This window comes from Podarcis gaigeae (assembly GCF_964106915.1).
Source record: "Podarcis gaigeae genome assembly, chromosome: 1".
Taxonomy (NCBI): domain Eukaryota; kingdom Metazoa; phylum Chordata; class Lepidosauria; order Squamata; family Lacertidae; genus Podarcis; species Podarcis gaigeae.
Window position 1 is genome coordinate 97,294,110 of NC_139678.1, and position 23,891 is coordinate 97,318,000.

General features: G+C 41.9%; 1 protein-coding gene across 1 annotated transcript in view; it reads left to right on the forward strand.

The window, feature by feature from the left end:
- THSD7B (thrombospondin type 1 domain containing 7B) overlaps positions 1-23,891 on the forward strand; it is a 603,973-nt gene that overhangs the window by 2,644 nt on the left and 577,438 nt on the right. The window contains exon 2 of the mRNA XM_083703772.1: positions 828-1,136. The gene's annotated coding sequence lies outside the window, so the exon portion shown is untranslated. The remainder of the gene's footprint in view (positions 1-827; positions 1,137-23,891) is intronic.

Below are 23,891 nucleotides of genomic sequence, written 5' to 3' on the forward strand. Positions count from 1 at the left end.
GTTACATACGCTTCAGGTTACATACACTTCAGGTTACATACGCTTCAGGTTACAGACTCCATTAACCCATAAATATTACCGTGGGTTAAGAACTTGGCTTCAGGATGAGAACAGGATAAATCGTGCTCCGGCGGCAGCAGGAGGCCCCATTAGCTAAAGTGGTGCTTCGGGTTAAGAGCAGACCTCCGGAACGAATTAAGTACTTAACCCAAGGTACCACTGTAGCTAAAATGACTGATTCAAAGATACGGAATATGGAAGGTTTCTATTAGCATCAAGAAGTGTCAAGGACTTTTTTGGGGTGACCGCAGCGGTTTTGATTCCAGTTCACAGTATAGATAATGAATGAGATTCTGTGTGAATAGTGGGTTTTTATGTTGGTTGGGAATTTGTATCATGTTGTGTAGTGATTTTCTCTGATATTGTGGATATGGATAATATGTTATTTGGATTTTTCTTAACTCATTTGAAATCATGCTTATTGTCTGTGTATATATCTAGATTATTTTGATTTTTCTTTATTGTAAACCACTTTGAGATATGTACATAGTAAGTGAACTTAGCTTTTTTGTGTCATCATTTAGACACATCAGATTTTCCTGCTGTTGAGCAGGACACATCACAGGCTCTTTCTAAATCAAACAAAGAGCGATGCACATATAGGGATTCTAATTAGTTTGAACCGGGCGGGGTCTTGTCCTAGCTATAACATCATAGATGATATTCTGAACCGACAGAGAACATCTTAAGCATGTAAATATACCCCCTTTCAGATGAACCTTGAAAAGTATGTTATGCATTCTCATTTTTTACTTTTTTACTTCCAGACATGTTGGACATGAATGCACAAACGTTATGGCTATTATTTTCTAATGCCATTGAGCGCAGAGAGAAGAAATGCTATGGTGCATCTGCATCAGCACAACCAGATGCTTCATCTGCCCCAGCTCTGAAAAGACATGCTGCTCCCGTATTGGTCTCTTCAGCCACAACGGGTGCTGTAACCTTCCAACAGTTTGACTTCACCTCTAAAGGTGCACTCCTGCATTGTTTCCTGAGATAGGTGGATGCCAACAACAGCAATCTGCTTTAATTCAGCATCTTCAGCCAAACATGCTCCGATAGTTCTTCATCAGGTATGTCTACCTTCTTGTTTCTACCAGCTAAGTTACTCGTGTTGGGTTTGAGTGTAATGTGCTAAAGAGGGTCTCGAACCTGGATCTCCAGTAACCAGCCTCCAGAACCTTTCTTCCTGGACCCCTACCATCCTGTTTCCTTGGAAGGAATATACTGTTTCCTTGGAAGGTATACTCGGCCTTTGGGCAATGGTGGGGAACCTGCGGCCCTCCAGATGCTGTTGGACTTCAGCACTCATCATCCCTGATCATTGGCTATGCAGCTTGGCCCACCGGTGGGACTGGGAGTCCAACAACATTGGGAGAGTCATAGGTTCTCAACTCTTGCCTTGTGTAAAAGGGCATCCTCTGTTTGAAGATTCCCATAATCAGCTAGCTGACCTTGCCCTCTGCAGCTTTTTGCAACTGATTCTACAAGTCAATCAGAAGATATAAAGCCCTAGCTCTTCAAACTGTATAACTCAGTAGCAACAGCACTCTTGGTACCTTGCCTTGTTACCTGATTCCAGTCTGTTTCTAATCATGCCAGTTGCTTCTACTTTAGCCCTTCTGATGCTTGCCCATGTGAAGCGCACCCCAGCTACAGCTCACACACCTTGGAGCAAATCCTGACAGAGTAAGGGGGTTGTGTTTTTCCCTGCTGCAAAATCCCAAACACCCTCCCCCAAAAGCTCATGACAAAAAGAACTGAATGTCAGGGCTGCATATGTTGAGATCTATCCAGCTGGATGCTGCTCTGTAGCAATGTGTATGGAGGGCCATCAAGGGTTCAGTGAACTTCCTGTTTTGCTGCCTGCCTGGGACTTCAGAAACAGGAGGGGTTGCCATTGTCAAGCACCTGGGCTGATGTGGGCATGAGTAAAGATAGCTAGAGGTAAGAACATTTTGGGGAGAGCATTAAACATGTAAACAAACTGTAGCTTCTTGATGAAGACATGATGTGCTGTGGCATGCTTCCCCTTTTGTTTTGCTAGAATTTTTGAAAACCCCCTGACAGATTCATTACCAGTCCACCCAGTCCCTTACTTTCATAAAATGATCTGGCCAGAAGAGAATAGCACTTTAGTATCATTGAAACATGAGTCCTTTGTTAGACAGTCAATCAAATGGGAGTCATCGGATATGGACAACTGTCTGTCAGGAATTGGAACAAAACATCTGTCTGTATGCTAAGCATTTTCAGCACCAACTGACTTTTTGAACACTTGAACCAACGATCCAGAACTGTTTCAGTGTATCTGAAGAGTGTGCATGCACACGAAATCTTATACCCAGAACAAACTTAGTTGGTCTCTAAGGTGGACAATTTTTTAATTTATTTTGACTGTGAATCGCGTTGTATGCTTCTTACTTAGCCTAGAGAGACAGAAAGAGAGAGAATCCCTAAGCATTAAGTTAGCAGAGGATAGATGAAGACACTGGAATTCTCTTATATAGGCTATTTAGCAGCTCACTGAATTTTGGACCTATTGGGACTATCAGCTATCAGTAGGGACACAGGAGGGTTTTACTACAAGGGGTAGGGAGAATTCCACAAAAAGCTAGCAGCAGGCATGACAACTGGGAGCATTTTATGAACATGGTCAAGAACATAACATGCACTCTTATGAAGGTTTTACTCAGTACTGTTGAATTTGGTGAAACGGGCTGGATCTAGACACATAAAAGAAGTGTTTCAGTTAAAGGCGTTGTAAATTTCAACAGGGAAAACAGGTAGAGAAAAACCGGACTCCACAGCACCATCTGGTGGCACAATGTTATATCGCATATACAACGCATATAAATCGCTTTTTCTTTACCAATTTAGCTGAGTCCAGTGAACCAAGGAAACTAGCTGACTGACTTGGCAGGCAGATGTTAGTCAACAAATAGTCAAACACTGCAGGTACACAACCAATAAAATGCATAGCTTACAACACAAATAAAACAGGAGGCACATAGAGTGATATCTAACGTTAGTCATACATGGTGTAGACCTATTGAAATCAATGAACTTAAATCCTGTACTACTAATATATATTTAGCATATATATTTAACTGGAGTTCTCATACCAGGATTTCCAGCTGTACTGGAAAATGTCCTTAGGTGGGGTACAAGGTACAGAGAAGGAATTGGCATTTTACTCTTGAAAACTGGAGCCCCTTCCCACTCCTCCCTCTTTATATTGGGACAGATCCAGGTTTAAACAATTCTATGCTTCTATAGGTGTACGTGTACTTTGGCCCTCATCCTCCTTGAATCTTTTAAGAGCTAGAGTTTTGTCAGTTTCAACTGTCTTCCTTGGAATTCTGACAAAGTTATTACAAAGCAAGTCATTTTCTTCATGCCAGTTTTGCCAAGTTTACCTCCCTTTCTAGCACACTGTTGATCAAAAGAGCCTTGCAACCCAACTTGGTAAACTTGACAAAACTCCAAAGCAAGATTACCCCTCATTTATATTGATAAAGTGCTGTGAGAGGAACTTTTGGAAGGATTGCATTAAAGGAAAAGAAAATGCAGTAGGCCACACTTTGCAGGAGAGTATGGATAAGCCATGCAAATGTAAATAGTTGCAAGTATACTGAGTTTCTGTATGCCTTGTTTTGGAATTTTAAAGTGAACAACATCAATAAATACAGTGTTTTTGAAATTTCAGAAAGTGCTTTGTGGGGTAGGTGACACACTATAGTTATTCTGACAAAGGTAAGGCTATGACCAAGTGGTTAGGAGGTTGGATTTATCAGCCAAAGCTGTAGGGTGTAAGACTTGCTTTTTGCAATTGCAGCCTTTGCGGCTTTAGGCAAGTCATTAAACCATCCTCTACATTAGTGTATCCACCTGTAAAAAGCAGATAATGATATCTGCCTCACAGAGGTGCTTCAGGACTTAATTTTGGAACTGATACCACACATTGGAAATCCTCAAATGAAAGATGACAAAAATGTTCCAAGTTATTTTCTGTTATTCTGCCATGCCCTTAATCTAGGGCCTTGAGCAACTATTGATCTCCAAGGGAGTTCTGTGTACAAATCAAGGGCTTCATAGAGCATCATTCACAAAACATGAACTTTTGCAGCACAGTGACAGCAAAAGACTAGGAAAAAAAGGGTACCAGTCACAGAAAGTCAGTCAGTTGCAGCTAGGTAAGCTTTGAAAGCTAATGAAGTTCAATATAGTGTAGTTGATGTTGCGCTAGATTAGGCTGTGGGAGGCACCAAGCATAGAGACTGAAAGCGGATACATAACCTGAATGTCTGGTAAATGTTGCTCTATCCCTTGGCCGGTTGTGAAAACCCTATATTTTTCATTGGGTATTAGGGGCCAAAACAGGCAAAGTTTTAGACTGGAATTCCAATAAAGACTACACTGGTGTGTGACTCCAGATTTTCCCCTGTCTCTGTGAGTTCAAATGCTTGCAGTGTTGAAGAAAGATTTATTATGTCAGCAAGACTGAGCTTCACGATCCCACAAAATTCATTGCATCCCCATTACTTGTCAAAGCAGAGAAAATAATACTACATAAATATAGCACAATCAATTTGATCAGTTTGTATAAATATCTACTGATCACGCCATTCAGCTTCCTTTACACATACATTGGTTGCCTCGGTAAACATTTCTGTTTTGTTTCAAGAGCAGATTATTCACAGTTCTGGTTGCCTGTTGATCTTCTCTATTGGATGTTGGAGGGGAGAGGCTTAGAAGAGAGCATCCCAATGTGTTCTGAGAATGTTGCACTCTGGTCTTGCCTGCTTTGGCCCTCTTCAGCTGTTCACTTTAAATGTTCAGAAATATGTGGGTGGGGGAGCCGTGAGGAAGAATGTGGTAGCTCCACCCCATGTTACCTTTCAAGTCAAGCTCTATAAATTGGAGAGTAGCTGAAGTTGGGAGCCTCTTTTGTACTCTGGAGACTGTGAATTTTAGAACTGCGATGGAGTTCCTCCAACATGGGAAGACTCCATGAGTACTGCTGACTACAGATAGGCACCCTATCTGAATAGGGTAGTTTTTCTGAGGGGTGATGAGAATGCCAATGATGGGGATCAGAGCTAGTGTGCTTGTCCCTGCACCCCTTGTGTATTCACTGAACACTTGAAGCAAATAGTTGAGAGGAGCTTTAGTTGTTCCTTCTCATACTATACATTTATAAATTATGGGTAAATGGTCTTCCACGGCTATTCTGCACTTCATATAATTAGGAGAAAGGGAGCAAGCCAAATGTACTCACAACCAATCCCCAGCCTCTGAGTCAAAATGAAAAGGAAATTGAAATAAGAAAAATAAAATGGAATTGCTTTGTGATGAAATCAGTGCAGTCTATGTTTGAATGCAATTTTGATTCCAGCCTTTACATCCCTAGACTGATGGTAAAATGTAAAATTTGTGGGGGAGGGACACACACACACATTGCAGTTTCTTGGATATATCACAATGTCTAGAGGTTCAGAAACCTCCAACTTTTTCTGCAATGAGCCATAATCCGTTCCATGAAGTCACAACATCTTCTGGAAAGCCAGTTATTACAGCAAAACCTACAAAGACACTTGTGGCCATAACTATCCCAGTGGCCCTTTGATTGAAGCGATTGTCTTCTGGGCTCTCCCTGACTTTGTTTCTGCTGCCTTTCTGGCCCTCTCTGGTGCTCCCTTGCATTGAACAAGCCTTAAAAATGTCCCCAACTGGCTGATTGCAGTGGTGTTGTGAAAGTCTGTGGGGTTTGTGGTTAGAGGCAAACCCAATGATTTTAACATCTGCATGCCCATTTAAGAATTTGGGACTGATGTAGTACATAAGCCACTGAAACACCGAGTCCAAACTGTACTCTGCCTGAACAGTGTCTGCCCTTCTTGATGTCATTGAGCCAATTTCCTGCTGGTAGCATACTCAATTGGCAAGTGAAAATAGCCCATCATCCTCTTCCATTTTAGTTATCCAAAGAAGGGCGATTGAGATAAAGAAAAGACTTATTATTGCCATGTATTATTGAGCCTACTACTTTGTAGTTTAATAATAATAATAATAAATTTTATTTATATCCCGCCCTCCCCAGCCGAAGCCGGGCTCAGGGCGGCTAACAACAATAAAACAGTACAACACAAACAACACTCTAAAATCATTCATTATAAAATTAATTCAATTAATTTGAATGTTTGTTGCCAGCAACTAAATTTTACTATCTTATCAGTCCTGCGTGTTTGGTCTGAATGAACGCAACAGCATGAAACATCTTAAAGCTTCTATAACCATTTTGCATCATCTAGGTTAGGGATGTGGAACTTTTCTCAGCCCAAGGGCTACATTCCCTTCTGGACAAACTTCCAGGGGCTACATGCCAGTGGTGGGTAGGAAGAGCAACAAAATTGACTTTTACCACTGTGCAGTAGGCTACTTTATACATACTCTTTCACAACCTTCTGTATCTTCCATCCAGACTTCATAGAGACTTCCATCCAGACTTGGGCCCCTGGGGTGAGGTTCCTCATCCCTGTCCTAAATATAGAACAAGATAAGCCAGATGTCTCAGGCATCGGAGTCAAGATACACTTGTGTCCACACAGGACTCGAACCAGTGGGTGGAAATGGTAAGAAAGCAGATTTTAGCTAAACCAGTTTCAGACAACTTTCCAAGAGAACGAGCTGTTTGAGAGTGGAACATTCTTCCCTGGAAAGTAAGCGGTGGGCTTTCTCTGCTTGATGTATTCAAGCCATTGTAGGAGAACCTGTGTGTCTCAAGATGCTGTTAGCATGGCCAATGATCAGGGAGAATGGAAGGCTTCCCATTCCTGCTTGAGGTTGGATAGCTATCTGTCAGGGATGCTGTGGATAGCTGTATCATGCATTGTAGATCCTTCATTGGAGTAGCTGGTGTAAAGTCCCTTCTAATCTATTTAACACCACAGAGCTTGTCTGTCTATTGACAACACCTCAGACACAGTGCTTTGGAGGGAGGCAGTTGCCAAGCTCAGCTGTGAGTCTTAGCTGATGGACATATATGCGTACCCCAGTGCTTAGTGATCAAATGCAGAGTTTACTGAGAACTGTAATAATAATAATAATAATAATAATAATAATAATAATAATAATAATAATAATAATAAATTTATTATTTATACCCCACTCACTCTGGGTGGCTTCCAACAAAATATTAAAATACAGTGGTCTGTTAAACATTAAAAGCTTCCCTAAACAGGGCTGTCTTCAGATGTCTTCTAAAAGTCTGGTAGTTGTTCTTCTCTTTGACATCTGGTGGGAGGGCGTTCCACAGGGTGGGTGCCACTACCGAGAAGGCCCTCTGCCTGGTTCCCTGTAACTTAGCTTCTTGCAGTGAGAGAACCTCCAGAAGGTCTCAGTGTTGGACATCAGTGTCCGGGCAGAACGATGGGGGTGGAGACGCTCCTTCAGGAATACTGGACCGATGCCGTTTAGGGCTTTCAAGGTCAGCACCAACACTTTGAATTTTGCTCGGAAATGTACTGGGAGCCAATTTAGATCTTTCAAGACTGGTGTTATGTGGTCTCGGCGGCCGCTCCCAGTCACCAGTCTAGCTGCCGCATTCTAGATTAGTTGTAGTTTCCGGGTCACCTTCAAAGGTAGCCCCACATAGAGCGCATTGCAGTAATCCAAGCGAGAGATAACTAGAGCATGCACCACTCTGGTGAGACAGTCCGTGGGCAGATAGGGTCTCAGCCTGCGTACCAGATGGAGCTGGTAAACAGCTGCCCTGGACACAGAATTGACCTGTGCCTCCATGGACAGCTGTGAGTCCAAAATGACTCTCAGGCTGCGCACCTGGTCCTTCAGGGGCACAGTTACCCCATTCAGGACCAGGGAATCCTCCACACCTGCCCACCTCCTGTCCCCTCAAAACAGTACTTCTGTCTTGTCAGGATTCAACCTCAATCTGTTAGCTGTCATTCATCCTCCAACCACATCCAGACACAGGACCTTCACCGCCTTCACTGGTTCTGATTTGAAAGAGAGGTAGAGCTGGGTATCATCCGCATATTGATGAACACCCAACCCAAACCCCCTGATGATCTCTCCCAGTGGCTTCATGTAGATGTTGAAAAGCATGGGGGAGAGGACAGAACCCAGAGGCACCCCACAAGTGAGAACCCAGGGGTCTGAACACTCACCCTCCCCACTTTCTGAACACGGCTCAGGACGAAGGAGCAGAACCACTGTATAACAGTGCCCCCAGCTCCCAGCCCCCAGATGGTCCAGAAGGATGTTATGGTTGATGGTATCAAAAGCCACTGAGAGATCCAGCAGAACTAGGAAGCAGCTCTCACCTTTGTCCCTTGCCCACCGGAGATCACCGACCAGTGTGACCAAGGCAGTTTTAGTCCCATGATGAGGCCTGAATCCCAACGGGAAGGGATCCAAATGGTCCACTTCTTCCAGGTGTGCCAGGAGTTGTTCAGCAACCACTCGCTCAATAACCTTGCCCAAGAATGGAAGATTTGAGACTGGGCGATAAAACCTATATAAAATAAAACCTATATAAAAACAAAACAACACAATAATAAAACAATAAAAACCAAAAACAGTAAAAATTACAAACGTACCAAAATTAAACAAATTCCCAAACCCGACTAAACATCCATCCCACCCCCCACACCAAAAAGAATTAAAGAAAGATAAAAAAGAAAAGTTAAAAACATTTTAGAAAGAACACTGTGCTGTTCTGCGTTCTCCTGGGCAGGCCCTGCCCTGGGCCAGGTGGTGAGAGGCAGGGACAGGACCCGAATGAAACACATTCAGTTGAGTGTCCAATATGTAATTCAGTGTAAAACACCTTGGCATGTATGAAAGGAGTTCCAAAGAATGTAAGTGAATACGATGATCATCATCTAGGTAACTTTCAAATAAAATTCAATATCCCCTCCCCTTAATCTTTCTGTATAATGTTCAAATTGTTAAAATGGTTCCTTTTGCTGGAGTAGCTGCATTGCTTAACAATGAGTTTCATACAAAGGATCCCCAGGGCAGGAAAGAGGAACAGGATGCAGGCTTTGAAACTTTGCTGGCCCAATCAAGATCTTTATAGCCCCAGGCTTTGAAGAGGGTTAATTTGGAGGGCTGTTTTAACCTTTTCTTTTCTAAACACATTACAATATATCTGTGCCTTCAACTGAAAGCTTTTATCTGTTACCAGCTGGAATTGTTCTTAACTTTTCTTTAAAACATCTCAAAAAGCTACAGTCCACTGCTGGGATTCTTTAACAACTGTTATGTAATGAAAATGAAGTAATGGGTGTGGGTAACTCCCTTTCTGGTGCTTTAACTTGCAAGAAACTTTACAAAGCAACATAGATGCTGCTGTTAGATCTGGCTGAATCAAACCCAACACCCAACCAGCCCAAAATAAGCTCCCGCCTAAATGACTTCATGGTAAAGCACACCAAATTGTCCTTTCGACAGTAACATCTACAAATGATTCAAGAAGTATCCGTCATAGGAAAGGTTTGTTGTGGTGGTATTAGAATACAGTGGTACCTCGGGTTACATACGCTTCAGGTTACAGACTCTGCTAACTCAGAAATATTACCTCGGGTTAAGAACTTTGCTTCAGGATGAGAACAGAAATTGTGCTCCGGCGGCGCGGCGGCAGCAGGTGGCCCCATTAGCTAAAGTGGTGCTTCAGGTTAAGAACAGTTTCAGGTTAGGAATAGACCTCCAGAACAAATTAAGTTCTTAACCCGAGGTACCACTGTACTCTGCTTTTTTCTTTGTGTTCATTAAGCAGTAATGTGGTTAATATTTTTTCAAACTCTGCAATGCAGTGAAACTTTTTTACCCACTTTAAAAAAACAGGGAACTGATACACACACACACACACACACACACACACACACACACACACGTTGACCCTGCAGAAAACCAGGCATTTAGTGAATATAAATTTATAAATAATAATGAATAATTTTTTTCTGGCTTAGAGTGCATACTTGTCCAGAGTATGGTTGACATCGTCTGTCTTGGAAGACAATGGAAATGTGTACCTTTGGGGGTGAAGTCAAACTGTTGGAGAATTACAGCGCCTGCTGTGGTTGTAGAGACCGATATGGGAGAGGCATGCTTTGTTGCAGCTGGGGCAGATGAAAGTGAAGACGCAGATGCAATCATATGCGTATTTACTAAGAAGTCAAGTTCAGTTGGGTTTAACTGCCAAATAAATGTATTTCGGATTGCATAAGTGCTACAACTGTTATTTGTATTGCACTTACATGTACTGTATAGGGTAGGGGATTGGTGACTGCACTGGGTTAGGCAATCAGGCCTGTGAGCTAATCCGGATTGCCAAGGCTATGCCTCTTGCCCATGTGCTGCCATATGCGATGCTGCAGAGATGGGTTTTCTACAATTAGCAGGAGGTTGAACTTGATAGGTTTGCAACTTTCTCATTCTATGCAATGATCGTAACAGGCTGACTATTTCAGAAGAAAACTGGAGAAAAGCATTTTCTGAGGGAGGCGGCAGAGACCTTGGCAAGCCTTACTTTATAATACATATGTAGAAGCATGACTCATTTTTCAGATTATTGCTCTTTTTTTGCAGGATTTACCACACTCTCTATTTAAGTTATTATTATATGAGCTGTTAGTTCTCAAAGGATAGTATGGCTAATGAGACTCGCACAGGCTATTATTTTCAAGCTGTAAGGCATGAGGCTAAGCAGTTAGCTGTTGGATTAAAACCCAAACAGAAAGAGTTGGGATAGATTGCAAAGGTATTTTTAAAATGGTGTGCTGTGAGTTTAACTTGTAAGAGCTCCGAAGTGAGGCTTTGTTTCCCAAGTTTTCCCCAAGCAAATTCAGTACAAAAGGTCTACTGTTCCCTCGGGGCTTTACATCATGGTGCTATCTTATTGTGCCTGATATTTTGCCAGGCATGTTGTGAGGTTTGGGTGAAAATAAGAAGGGGAGGGGGTGAGTTGATCCTAACCTCCTTTATAGCAAGGAAGCAGAACCACATTTCCTTTCACTCTGCCACAGCAATATTTTCCCTGGACTTGTTTCTGCTTAGACTGACCAAACTAATTTGAAATTCTTTCCTTTTTTTCTTTTTTCTTAAGAAATTTTAACTTGTGTTATCAAACTAAATACAATGTGTCTGTGGAAGGCAGCTAAGAAACTTTATGGCTGTATGTGTACATGTCCTAAGGCCATGTTGATAATGTATCAAGTCATGTTTTTATATTGGGTGGTATTCAGTGTTCCTGTTCTACTAGTGCAAGTGGCTTGTAGTAGTGGAATGGAACTCTCTCTTCCTTTGCAACCCCTGTGCACCCTCAGAAAAAGCTCTGGAGGATTGTGGGACACTGGAGAAGATTTTGGGGAAAGGAGAGGAAACGGAAGAGCAACTGCAGCTGGTACTGCTTTGGATACAATCCCATGGTATGCTCTTGACAAATATACTGACATGAATGCATTGTGTCATCAATAACTTCCCATGGTCTTATATGCAAAGCATAGATTAATTCCATTAGCTCTGGCATAAGTTTGTATGAAGTAAATTATGCTGAACGAAGGTCCAGGAAGTGAACCCTACTGACAAGGGAAGGAAACATACATGGCTGGGCTGGGCTCGCTAAGAGGCAATGGCCCAACCAGTGAGATTTCTGAGTATACATGTTTTTATTACTTGCCAGGTAAGTGCTAAGAAATTTGTTCCTCATGAAATTACTATTGTTGTAATTTCTCAAGAGTAACGCAAACACTGATTTTGGTTTTTTGTTTAACTAGCTCCACTGCTGGCAATTCCGCGTGTTTAAATAAAGAAATGGTCAAGTTACATAGACAGAGGGGAAGTTGGAATCCAGTTTATTTTTTAAAGATACAGAAATGTAACATATTATCTCTTTTCAGCTGGAGAAAACTGTGTGATTCAGGGACCTCACCTGGTACTTGGTTCATTGAACAGAAAGCCAATGCAGTGCAATGCAGAAAGCCAATGCAATGCACTTTTCACCCTTGGATTGCAACTTCCATCAACCCTAACCATTGGCCATGCTGACTGGGATTGATGGGAGCTGGAGTCCAACAATATTTGAAGGCCAACATGTTCCCAGATGTGGCATATGTAGACCAGCCCATACTATATAATCAACCTCTAAATAGGAAAGCATTACTTTTGAAGCGATGTGTAAGGTCTCTGTGTAGTCTTTTTCTGTTTCATAATAACTGTCTTACACATGCAATTGGCCATTGAATGTTGCAGGGATTGAGCAATAAACATGTTTGTTTGAATTTACCTTGGCATAAATATAAATGAAGAAGAAAAGCAGTTCTCTGGTTAGCTGTTGTTTAGTTGTTTAGTTGTGTCTGACTCTTCGTGACCTTATAGACCAGAGCACACCAGGCACTCCTGTCTTCCACTGCCTCCCACAGTTTGGTCAGACTCATGTTGGTAGCTTCAAGAACACTGTTCAACCATCTCGTCCTCTGTTGTCCCCTTCTCCTTGTGTCCTCAATCTTTCCCAACATCAGGGTCTTTTCCAGGAAGTCCTCTCTTCTCATGTTAGCTACTGTTTTATAAAGGGACCATCTTTGAGAAGGATGATGATGATTATCATCATCATCATCACCGTGGACAGATCATTTCTGAAAAAGTACATTTTGGGGGTAATAATTAGAAGTCTCTTTTGACTTTCTATTCTGGCTCAAACTGTCGACAGACTTCAGAAATGTTCAGTCTGTTTTCTAGTGGGATTATAGTAGGACAGCAAGATAAGACTGGAATAAAAGTAGCTTGGAGAACCCCTGGCTGGCAGCCACAGGTTTTCTTTTAAGTAAGGAGAAGAAAAGCCAACTATTGCTGAAAATACTTCTCCAGAAAATGCTGTGTCCATAGTGAAAAAATTGCCTTGTGACTCTGGGAAAACCAACTTGAAGAAAAGCACTGGCAGCTGAAGGTCTTTCAGTCATTCTAGGAACGGAACGAAAAAATAGCAACACAGAACATTAGAGAAACTGGGATATTTGCCATATACGCAATGATGGGCCTGAATTCCTTGGAGGGAGGGTGGGATACAAATATGATTTATAATAATGCATTTGGTGTTTCTGTGAAGCTTTTCTTAAGTGCTCAAGGTACTTCATCTACATTATCATCTTTGCTGCTAGGACCCCTAGGATTACTGCCTCCATAGTAAGTGATATAGTAATGAGGCCTCGGAATTATTAAAATGAAAACATGACCTAATAGGAAACCACTGGAGCAACTGCATAATTGGAATAATAATTAGTCAGCAAGCAACTGGAGGGTTAGATGCTTAGGAACTCCGAAATCTCCAGTCTTGCTGACTGCAAATGTTGCAGAACCAAACAGAGTTACAAAAGCACGTTCCATGATCATATTTACACTGTAGGGTTTCACAACCAATGAGATATTCTCAGGGATATAAGGCAAGAATTTCTACTTACTTGTTAAGTATTCCTGTGTCCAAAATGGTGTTTCTCCATTCCTTATTTTCAGTTGTTCAAGGGCTTATGTTTTATGGTGGAACATCGTACTCCCCAGAGAACAAAATGGTTGCCCCTTATTCAAGCAGCCCTTTTTTCCTTTAAGCAACTGTGCTCCTCTTCCTTCTCCACATAACCAATAGAATGGATGACAAAATCTGAATCATCATAGATACACACAGGAAGCTGTCTTAAATTAAGCTGGACCATTTATCCATATATTTCAGTATTGTCTATTCTGCCTGGCAGCCACTCTCTAAGGTCTTGGGCAGAGAAGGTATTTTATATCACCTGCTTTGTGCTTTGTTATAGACAAAATTATCCACACTTTGCTGCTGTAAACATACTAGCTAGGAAGGAAGAATAGTGGATAGTAGCCACTGTATTGCAATGGGTCATTGTGTCTTGGTGTTAACCAGAAGGTTGGTGATTCAAGCTCACCCCAGGATAGCAGTGGGCAGTATTCCTGCATTGCAGGGACATGAACTAGATGACTCTCTGGGTCCCTTGCAACAATTCTATGATTCTGTGAAGAAAGAAAGCTAACAGTAAACTGCCAAAAAAAGAAAAAGTCGTGATTTTATTATAGCAATTACATTGCCCAGCAAGATCAGACCAAAAAGAGTTACAGGTCTGAATTCTAATGTCGGCATTAATCTCACAGAAAGGCTGTATTCATTTGAAATAGGACAAGTTTCTAGAATGTGAAATGCTGTATTAGTACATGAAATGGAGATGTATCTATCTATCATCTATCACCTATTGTTCTCTTGCAGTATAGGCTTCACTTTGTTCACCTGATCGCACAGCCCATGCACTAATATGACGCACACATACGATGTGGCAATAAACCCCTGCCACTGTGCCATTATCAAAATTGCCAGGCATGGCCTGGAATTGAGTACATGTTTGTGTCACTGGGGGGGATGCTGTCTCCAGCTTGGAAAACGCTATTGTGTGGCTCTTCCATTCCGTTTCTCTTGGGCAGAGACCTTGGAAACCTATCACATCCAGCTCTTTTCCTGAGGAACAAATTCTGAAAAGTGATGTGATATGGCATTATTCTGCATGTACACAAAGCTGGAAAGTGCAGTTCCACAATGGTGCCCCCCAGCCACCACCTTGCAAGGGGCATGGCAAGGCCACTCCTACGCTTAGGCAGAGTGCGGTGACCCTACTCAAGTAGCAGCAGCAACCACGAGCCATTCCCCTCTTTTGGAAGGCAAAGCTATGTGTGCCACATAACCTTCCCTGTACTCTGCAAGGTGTGGAAGTAAGATTCAACTTCCAGCCTAGTCATCTTCTTTACACACAATGGAACAGTGGCACCATCTTGTCCTTCACCTCAAGCTGCATAATGTTTAGGGTGATTAGATGTCTGCTTGGCAGCTTCCTTCCTCCTCACACACGATATACATGGTGTTACCTTCTTCAGCCTTCTTTTCCCACTTGGATTTGATGGCTGCCTATTCTTTTCTGATACTACCACTTGGGGCCATTGTGTGTATGTATTTGGGTGGGGTCTGAAAACATGCTTCTGGATCTTGTCCCTTGCATGTGTGGGGCTGCCATGGGTATGTATGCATTATTAGTGGTATTGCTATGTTGGGGTTGGGGTGGGGGGCTGAGGTTGCACCTAAGCAGTTATACCCTCCTGCTGCCAGTGCACATGTCAGCCATGCTGCTACCGACCACTCAGTCAGCTTGTGAAGTGGCCTCATGTGTATGGGCATAGTGAATTTTCACATGACGCGAAAGCTTGATTGTCCCAGCATCCCCATATGCATGAAGGGGCTCTAGCACAACCCATCTGGTTAAACAGGTTCAACCCCTGCTCCCTCACTGCCAACCGTGTGGTTTGAGGAACATCCTTTGTTCCTTGTGTCTGCTGTGTATGTGCATTGTTGAAAGTGTTGGTGAATATTGGATACAGTATGCTTCTTATGCCATTTATGTATTTAGGAAGATTTATAAACTGCTTAATCAAAAAGCTCTCTAAGCAATGTATATAATTAGATTCACAAAATAGTTAAACAAATATATGGAAATATATCTTTAGAAGTGTGCATGCACACGGAAGCTTATACCACGAACAAACTTAGTTGGTCTCTAAGGTGCTACTAGACAGTATTTTGTATTTTCTAATATATTTCGACTGCGTCAGACCAACACGGCTACCTACCTGAATCTAAATATATGTGTGCATGAGAGAAGGGGTTTGTGTGTGTGTGTTTCTGGTGACTGTATATTTGGGAATGGAGTAGGCCCCATGCATATTAAGTCTTGAGGAAATTATTGAGGTATTCTCAACATACACGAGTTCTTTGTTAGTTTCCCCCCCTGCATCGGCTATTTGCCAGTGCCATAATCATATTACCTTGGAGAAAATATAGAAGGATACCCTTCCTTCCTTCCTTCCTTCCTTCCTTCCTTCCTTCCTTCCTTCCACACACACACACACACACACACACACACCACTTCTTAATGATTAAAAGTTAATTAGTGGTTTATTCTTTTCAGACACTTCCCCACTCTGTTCCAATTAACACTGTCTCATCAGTACTATCATCCTGCAATATCTCTAGCTGTCATCAAACATGCACCTCTTATAGTTACAACAGCATCTTATTTAAAGTCTGGAAACCCCAGAGGAGATTACTGTTATCTTTGGTGCAAACATTACATAGGAGTTGCTTGTTAGGATAATGTCTAAATAGCGAGTAGCAAAATAATCTAGGCCTGAGCGAGGAGAGGAGAGATAGCCTTCCTTTATTCCTGACAGTTGAAAATCCCTATGGATAGATTTAAAGTGCATCATAAAGAGTTTAAGAACAGTCAATGATATCAGAGAATGTGTTATGTGTCTTGTGTCTGAAGAGGTTCCCCACTCAGTCATGAAGCTTACTTCATGACTTTAGACTTCTTTCTTTCTTTCTTTCTTTCTTTCTTTCTTTCTTTCTTTCTTTCTTTGCAGTGTAGCCTACCTCACAGGGTTCTTGTTAGGGTAAAATTAAAACATTTATTCTGCCTTGAGCTCCAAATACTGTTGTTCCATGTTGTGGCCAGTGATGTGAACTATGGATGGAAAAGAAACACAGAATGCCAGTTATTGAACGCAATCACAAGAACATTATTTTAGTCATCAAGCAAACTAAAGAAACTAAAACTTAACTAAAATTATTATTTTTAAATTAACAACTAAAATTTTCATTAAAAATACAAACTTAAAAACTGAAACACAGAATACAATTTTTTGCTGTTCTGATAACCATATACTGTCAATATTCATGATCTTTAGCTTTAGTAGTGTGGTTTGCCCAATGAGTTTAAAAGTAGCAACACCCTTAACCACAAGGAATGGGTAGTTCAGTTATTGTGGACAATATTTTCCTGTAGATTTTTTTTTTTATTCTGCAAACCAATCTACTGCCTCCCTAATCTTGTATTTTTTAAAACAGATAACACAGAAACTACATTCTGCCCTCATTCATACTGTGCATGCCAAAATAGGAACATGGTTGTTATCAGAAGTTGCAAAGTTAAATCCCCTTGCTTATGCTGTAAGTTATTTCAGTTTTTAAGGCTGAGTCAACTTTACCTTTTGTACTCCTGTATCATTACCCAAATTCAACACATATGCACATTCAATCCATGCTCCTTTAAATACAGGCAGTGACTGTTTTGCATAGGCATTGTGTTTCTGACCATCGCGTGTGTTGTTGGAGTGCATGTAAGCCCACCTCACCCTGTTATGCCCCCCTTTCCAGCCATTTTTGGGGTCTGCGCCATCCACTTGTGCATGGTTGCACGCCAGTTGGACATGCTTAAACCAGCCATTTCCTGTACTTAGAAGCAAGGACCCACCGCCCACTTGTCTGCTGCTTCTGTGTCTGTCACCTTTCTCCACCCAGCTCTTCATATGTTTTGGGACTACAACTCACATCACCCCCAGTTATGCTGGCTGGTGCTGATTGGACCTCTAGTCTAAAATATCTGGAGGGTTGTCAAAGGCTGGTGTATTCTAAACGTAAATGCACTTTAAAAGGAGTCGTTTCAAATATTTACAAAATACGGTATTTACATTGAACTCATGGGGTATGCTGACTGGTTTCAAAAAGTCTTCTGGAGAAAAGATCCTGAAAACACCTTTGTAGAGAATGTTTGGAGCTCAATTTGGTCTAAACTCCTTCTGAAGAATATATCTTCTAGGGTAAGATAAACAATGATTACATTAGTATGTATATGATATTACAGTGGTACATACGCTTCAGGTTACATACGCTTCAGGTTACAGACTCCGCTAACCCAGAAATAGTACCTCGGGTTAAGAACTTTGCTTCAGGATGAGAACAGAAATTGTGCTCCGGCGGCGCAGCGGGAGGCCCCATTAGCTAAAGTGGTGCTTCAGGTTAAAAACAGTTTCAGGTTAAGAACGGACTTCCGGAACGAATTAAGTACTTAACCCGAGGTACCACTGTGTATGTTAGCCAAGTTAAAACACATTGATGCGTTGCTTTCAACAAAGTGCTGGTGTGGTTGCCACTGATGAGGGAGTTATTCTCATATGTGATGGCTATGTCCAGTTGCACAAGATTTTTGGCTAAAGGTATTTCAATAAATATTAATTATCTTACAACCAATAACCTGGCCAATGACCTGGCTATGCTAGGACCCTTAAGAAACAATATAGGGCTATTGGCAGTGCAGGAAAACTGTCCTCCCCCACTCCTCACCCCTGCCCTAAGATGTGAACAGAGACTGCAGATTTGGAAGGTTGCCAGGGTAACTAGGTGTCTTTAGCAAAGTGTGCTGGGAAAAAGAAGGGGGAGAAAAACAACAGAGATCCATTATAGGCAGGTTGGGAGAGATGCCTTGGGCTCGAGCTTGGTTACTTCTGTGGGGAACTAGCCTCTCTTGAGGTGACCATGCTGTAAGATCTGCACTCCCTCCATGCAGACTGAAGGTGTAAATAAATCAGATTTCTTAAAGCTACGACAGCGTCTACCGCATCTTTAATTCTCCAAAAGGGGCACAGATCCTGGTTGAGGGCCAAGAACCCTGGAAGCCAATGCATGGATATACAACCAGAAACAGTATCCATGCCTCTCTTCAAAACTATTGGCTATTCTACAGTTCTCCACAACATAATATTGTGAACAGGAATTTTCAACTCTGACAAATATGAAAGATCAGAAAAAGAGAAGGGCTTCTTTGTGTTGATGAGGAGATGAGAGTTTGTCTCAAATTAGACTAAATATGAATTAGATACTCAGCAAACTCACACCTCTCATTGAGTTTGTAGGCTTGTTTGTAATTATATTTTGGGAATGATTTATGTTCTTATGTATCTGCATTCTTTTATACTTTCTGGATGTCCCGTGATCGTATTATAAAGTAGTTGCCTACCTATCGCTTTTCTGCCCACTCTACTTCTGGCTCAAAAGCTATTCCCCCTGAGCTATTCAGCTGCATTATCCCCAGCACCCAGTGCTAACCCAGCATTGGCAAAGCCCCTGTAAGCCTTCTGAAATGTCCCGATGAGTCCTATCATTTGGGAATTATTGCCCTAGAAAATTACATGTCCGTCTGACAGGTGCACATATATTCTGCATTTTATATTGCTCAGAACGGCTATTTTATTGGACATCTTTGAATTCTGAATTCTTTCCACATAAGTAAGCAGAATGATGAGCCTGCTATTGTTAATCTGTTTAAAGGCTCAGTTCCTGAAAATAATTATAAATGCTCAAGGGCGAGCAACCTATAGGTTCCATTCATTCAAAAAGCATTCTTCAGATCAATATGGATCACTATCCCATTTTATTACTCTCCCAGCTATCCCTGGGTTCAGTGTTTCATCATTCCATACTCCTGCTATAGCTGTCTGCTTTTTGTAATTATTTTTGCATAAAATTAGTTGCATATTTCATTCTATTCAATAAAAAAGCCCAGAAAAAAGGGTTTTCTGGGGTGATCAATAGTGAGCTGGTGCCTGACGAGCTGGGGGTGGAATGAAACTGATAAATGAATAATCCTTTTGGTCTAGTGTGTTTAATTAAATTATTGAAATCTTGTTACTGAGGCCTCCGTTCTTGCATTTTAAAATCCCAGAGTTTGAAACGTACTATCTGTTCTTAGCTTAGGTTTCTTACTTGTGGAAAAGTACAATTTATAAGGGATATAGAGCAATCCCATACATGTCTACATAAAGTAAGTCCTGTTGATTTTAATGGGACTTACTCCTAGGTAATTAGTTATAGGACCGCTGCCATAGTATAAGTGCATGTCCTTTGTTCCGAGGACCACTTTTCCTGCTATATTTTATTGCATTTGTTTCCAAATGAGGAATCATGCCTAGAAAACTGGCTACAAGTTGTAATGCGGGAACAGGCATACACAAACCTGTGATAGCAAAGAAGGTCCTGTGAACTTTCACACGTTTCTTTGATCCTTCTCATGTTATTCAAATATGTATTTAAAACTTGGTGGCTGCTTCTTGAAATGAAAAATAGTTTCAAGGGAGGGTGAATCAGTGGCAGAGGAAGAGGAGTGCGGGGAGAGCGCACCGTCCCTGGCAGCGCAATCCCAGTGGGGTGCCGTCATGGCTGCTCCCCTTCCTGTGCTGGGCACCACGGCCCCAGGACGTGTGATACACCGTGACACGCCCCTGGGATCCGTGCCAGCCCCGCCCCCGCCTGCTTCCCCCTCCCGGTGCCAGAGCATGAAGCTCCCCCACTGGGGTGAATTTCATTGGAGAATTGAAGGTCCAGATGTATGTTTGCCCTTGAAAACTCAACCATAGAACTGTAGAGTTGGAAGGGACCCCACAGATCATCTAGTCCAAACCCTTCAATGCAGAAACATGCCACTGTCCTGGGATGGAACCTGCAATCTTAGCATTATCTGCATCACTGATATTAACTTGTATCTAGAACTCTGTGTGGAGAAAAGTGGCTACTTGGTGGGTGGGTGGGTGGGTAACAAATTTGAAGCCAGAAGAGAAGGCGTCAAGTAAAGCTGTTTTTCACTATGAGAAGCAGATGTGACTATAGAAATACACACCTTTGCCTGAAACATCTAGTTTATCCCATCGCAATGAGAAAATGTTTGGAAGGAAATGCAGGAATTCAATTTTAATTCCTTTCATACACTCTGGAGCACACTGGATTTGGAGTAGGCAGTGTAGTACTATGAATTCCCATAGCAAAGGCTATGCAGGTATACAGGATTCGAAGAGTTGAGGTTGAAGGTATTTGATGCCTGGGAGTGTGGAAAAGGAGATGATTGTGGTGATTTGGGGAACAGCAGGGCTCATGTGGAATCAGGATGCTGAAGGGATGTATCACAACATGGCCTGTTACTTGCTGGGTTTGGCTAGAGAGAAATACACACCTATCTTTGAGTCTTCCTTTGCCTGTTACTGTATTCCTACATGAAAAGCACTTAAGCATGGGAAAATACATGAAAATGCCATACATTCATAGTTCTGTGGTTGAACACAGCTTCCCAATATTCATACACCATGCACACATGACATAAAAACGTGTGTGAGATCATACATTGCAAACTACCTGCGGGTTTTTCACATATTGTTCTACACATGCTTCAATCACCATCAGAAAAACAAATGGGTGGGGGGAATAACCCAGGAAACTTTGGTTATTACTGATTATATTATTATTTCCTAGATATGTAAAAAACAAGGCTCTGTCCAATATAAAACATAGGACCAAAGACAGCAGAGCCTTCCTGAGGGCTGACATTGAAATATACAAAGAGCGAGAAGCAACATTGGCGCAAGAGTTTTGAGAGCTGACATGGTTGCACAAGCTGAAGCCCACAAGCCTGTCACCGAGTCTTTCACTACTTCCTTACTTCTTCCATAATCAATTTGTTAGTCTTCAAAGTGCTACAAAACAATTTTTTGTTTTTGCTGCAAGATACTGGCATGGCGCCTCTTCTGGAAAAACCTCTTTGCTTGTTTCCCTCAAAACATGAGCAGCAGAATGTGTCATGAGAATGGACCCTGAGAGAAATGAATTCATTTTATCCTCACCTCTCTCACTTTCACCTTTCAAATATAAGCAACAACTTCCCGCTTGTCACCTCTCTCACCTACTCCTTTGGTTTATCTGACACCTTTGCAAGATGTGGCGGATCCTGTTACTCGATATGAAGCATTTGTCCCTCTCATGAAGAGAACCTTCTTCCTGTGATGGTTGTGGGTGTGAAAGGAAGAGAGTTGTCAAACACCCTTGACAATCTTCTCCTCTTGTTAGGCCTTGGTTGCATCTTCAGATTTTAACAGGCCACGGAATGGCTGCCAGAAGCGCCAGTGTCAAACTCCTCCCAATGTTTGTCTCACAACGACAACCGAAAAGGAGTTGACACACTTATGCTATTCTTCTTTAAGTTCTCTTGAATGCAGTTTTCACACAAACCAATTTGTCCACTTTCACAGTTATTGCACACAGAAATTCAAGCGCACTTGCGAAGTGTGCTTTGGGCTGTAAATCTGCCAAAGGAGCACAGTCTGCAGCTCGAATTCTGCTACTGAGCTAGATGGACCAATGGCCTGACTTAGTATATGGCAGCCACCTAGGCTCCTAATGTGGGATGTCTCATGGGGAAGCTGTTGAGAGAGGAGAGAATCACCCCAGACTGTAGCCCCTTGCACCTCATCCCACTTTGTTCAGGAGGTCCTCCAGAGAGGCCTCTTGTGGGGCACAGGGGGTGGGGGGGCGGACAATCTCCTTCCATGAACTTTTAACTTAGGATCCAAGCTAATGTATATGACCTGTGACCCTCTAGGCCAGTCTTTCTGAATCTTGGGTCTTTAGATGTTGTTGGACTACAACTCCCATCATTCCTAGCTAGCAGGACCAGTGATCGGGGTGATGGGAGTAATTGTGGTAGAATATTACACATATTTTCTATAGTGCCTTATCATACTGCATTATTAAGAATATCCAGTACACCATAGGGGGAAAATATTTTTTGTTGGACCAAACTTTTTCTAACCTGCTTCTTTCAATTGACTTATGGCAGAAAGCAGTGTATGAGTTTTCGCTGATATTATCCGAGACGCTTTGACAAGCATATCTGAAAGATTTTGTAACTGCCTCTTGAGTGCAAGAAAGCGAAAGACTGCAGACGAGGGGAGCAAGGGAAGAAACAACTAATTAAAACTGTGATGTTGGGAAACAGCAGTTCTGCTTGAATATTGCAAGTGTGGAAGGAAGCTGGCACTGTGTCGCCATTCAGGCTGTGAGATAAAATAAAAAGGGGTTGGGAAAGCAAATGAAGGAGCAAAAAAATGAAGACAAGAGGTAACGTATTGTCTTGCATGAAGCTCATTCACTTTCAGATTTATGTTTTGGCCTTAGCAAAATGAAATGGAATCCAAGGAATTGTGGAAATCCCTTGGCAAAAAGCACAAAGTGAATGTGTTGTCATTTAACTGGCACAGAGGAGAACTTCCCTTTGGGTTGTTTTTAATAAGATGATAGTTACAGCAGGGTGAGAGGTGGGTGGGTGAAGGAAGCCAGGTCTCAGCGATTGGCTAACTTCCCTCAAGAGATAAAAGCAAAAGATGCCTTGATACTTAATCTAGGGATGGCTGAGAGGGGGGAAAAAGATAACATATTAGATGTGGGAGTTACTATCAATTTAATCTGACAAAAAATTGTTATACATACAGTGTTGCCTTGAGTTACAAATTCCTCAGGTTACAAATGCTTCAGGTTACAAACTCCGCTAACCTGGAAGAGTTACCTCGAGCTGAGAACTTTGCCCCAGGAAATCGTGTGGCATCAAGCACAGGCACTGTGGCATCAAGAGGCCCCATTAGCGAAAGTGTGCCTCTAGTTAAGAACAGTTTCAGGATTAGAATGGACCTCCAGAACAAATTAAATTTGTAACTAGAGGTACCACTGTATTCAGAATTCACAGAAAATGCCACTATGAAAGCAAGGATCCAATGCAGTGTTTAATATGAAAAAATAGTGTTAACACACAAAATTAGGATCCAAATATTTTCCTCCAAACTAGAGTTTTGCAACCTCTAGAGTACTCTCAACTTTGTATGGTTCACCAGAGCTTTTTTGTGATGGTGTTCAACAGCGAGGTGGACTGTCACCTCTTTTCTTTTTTATTTGGCCTATGGCAGCCATTTCATCAATATACGAGTACTGACACCTCATAGTTTTTTTTAATAAAAAAGTAGAGGTTTATGCATTCTTTTCAACAAAGGTGGCCATTCTGTGCCTATGTGCCCTCCATTGATCTGAATGAGGTAGACATCTTAGT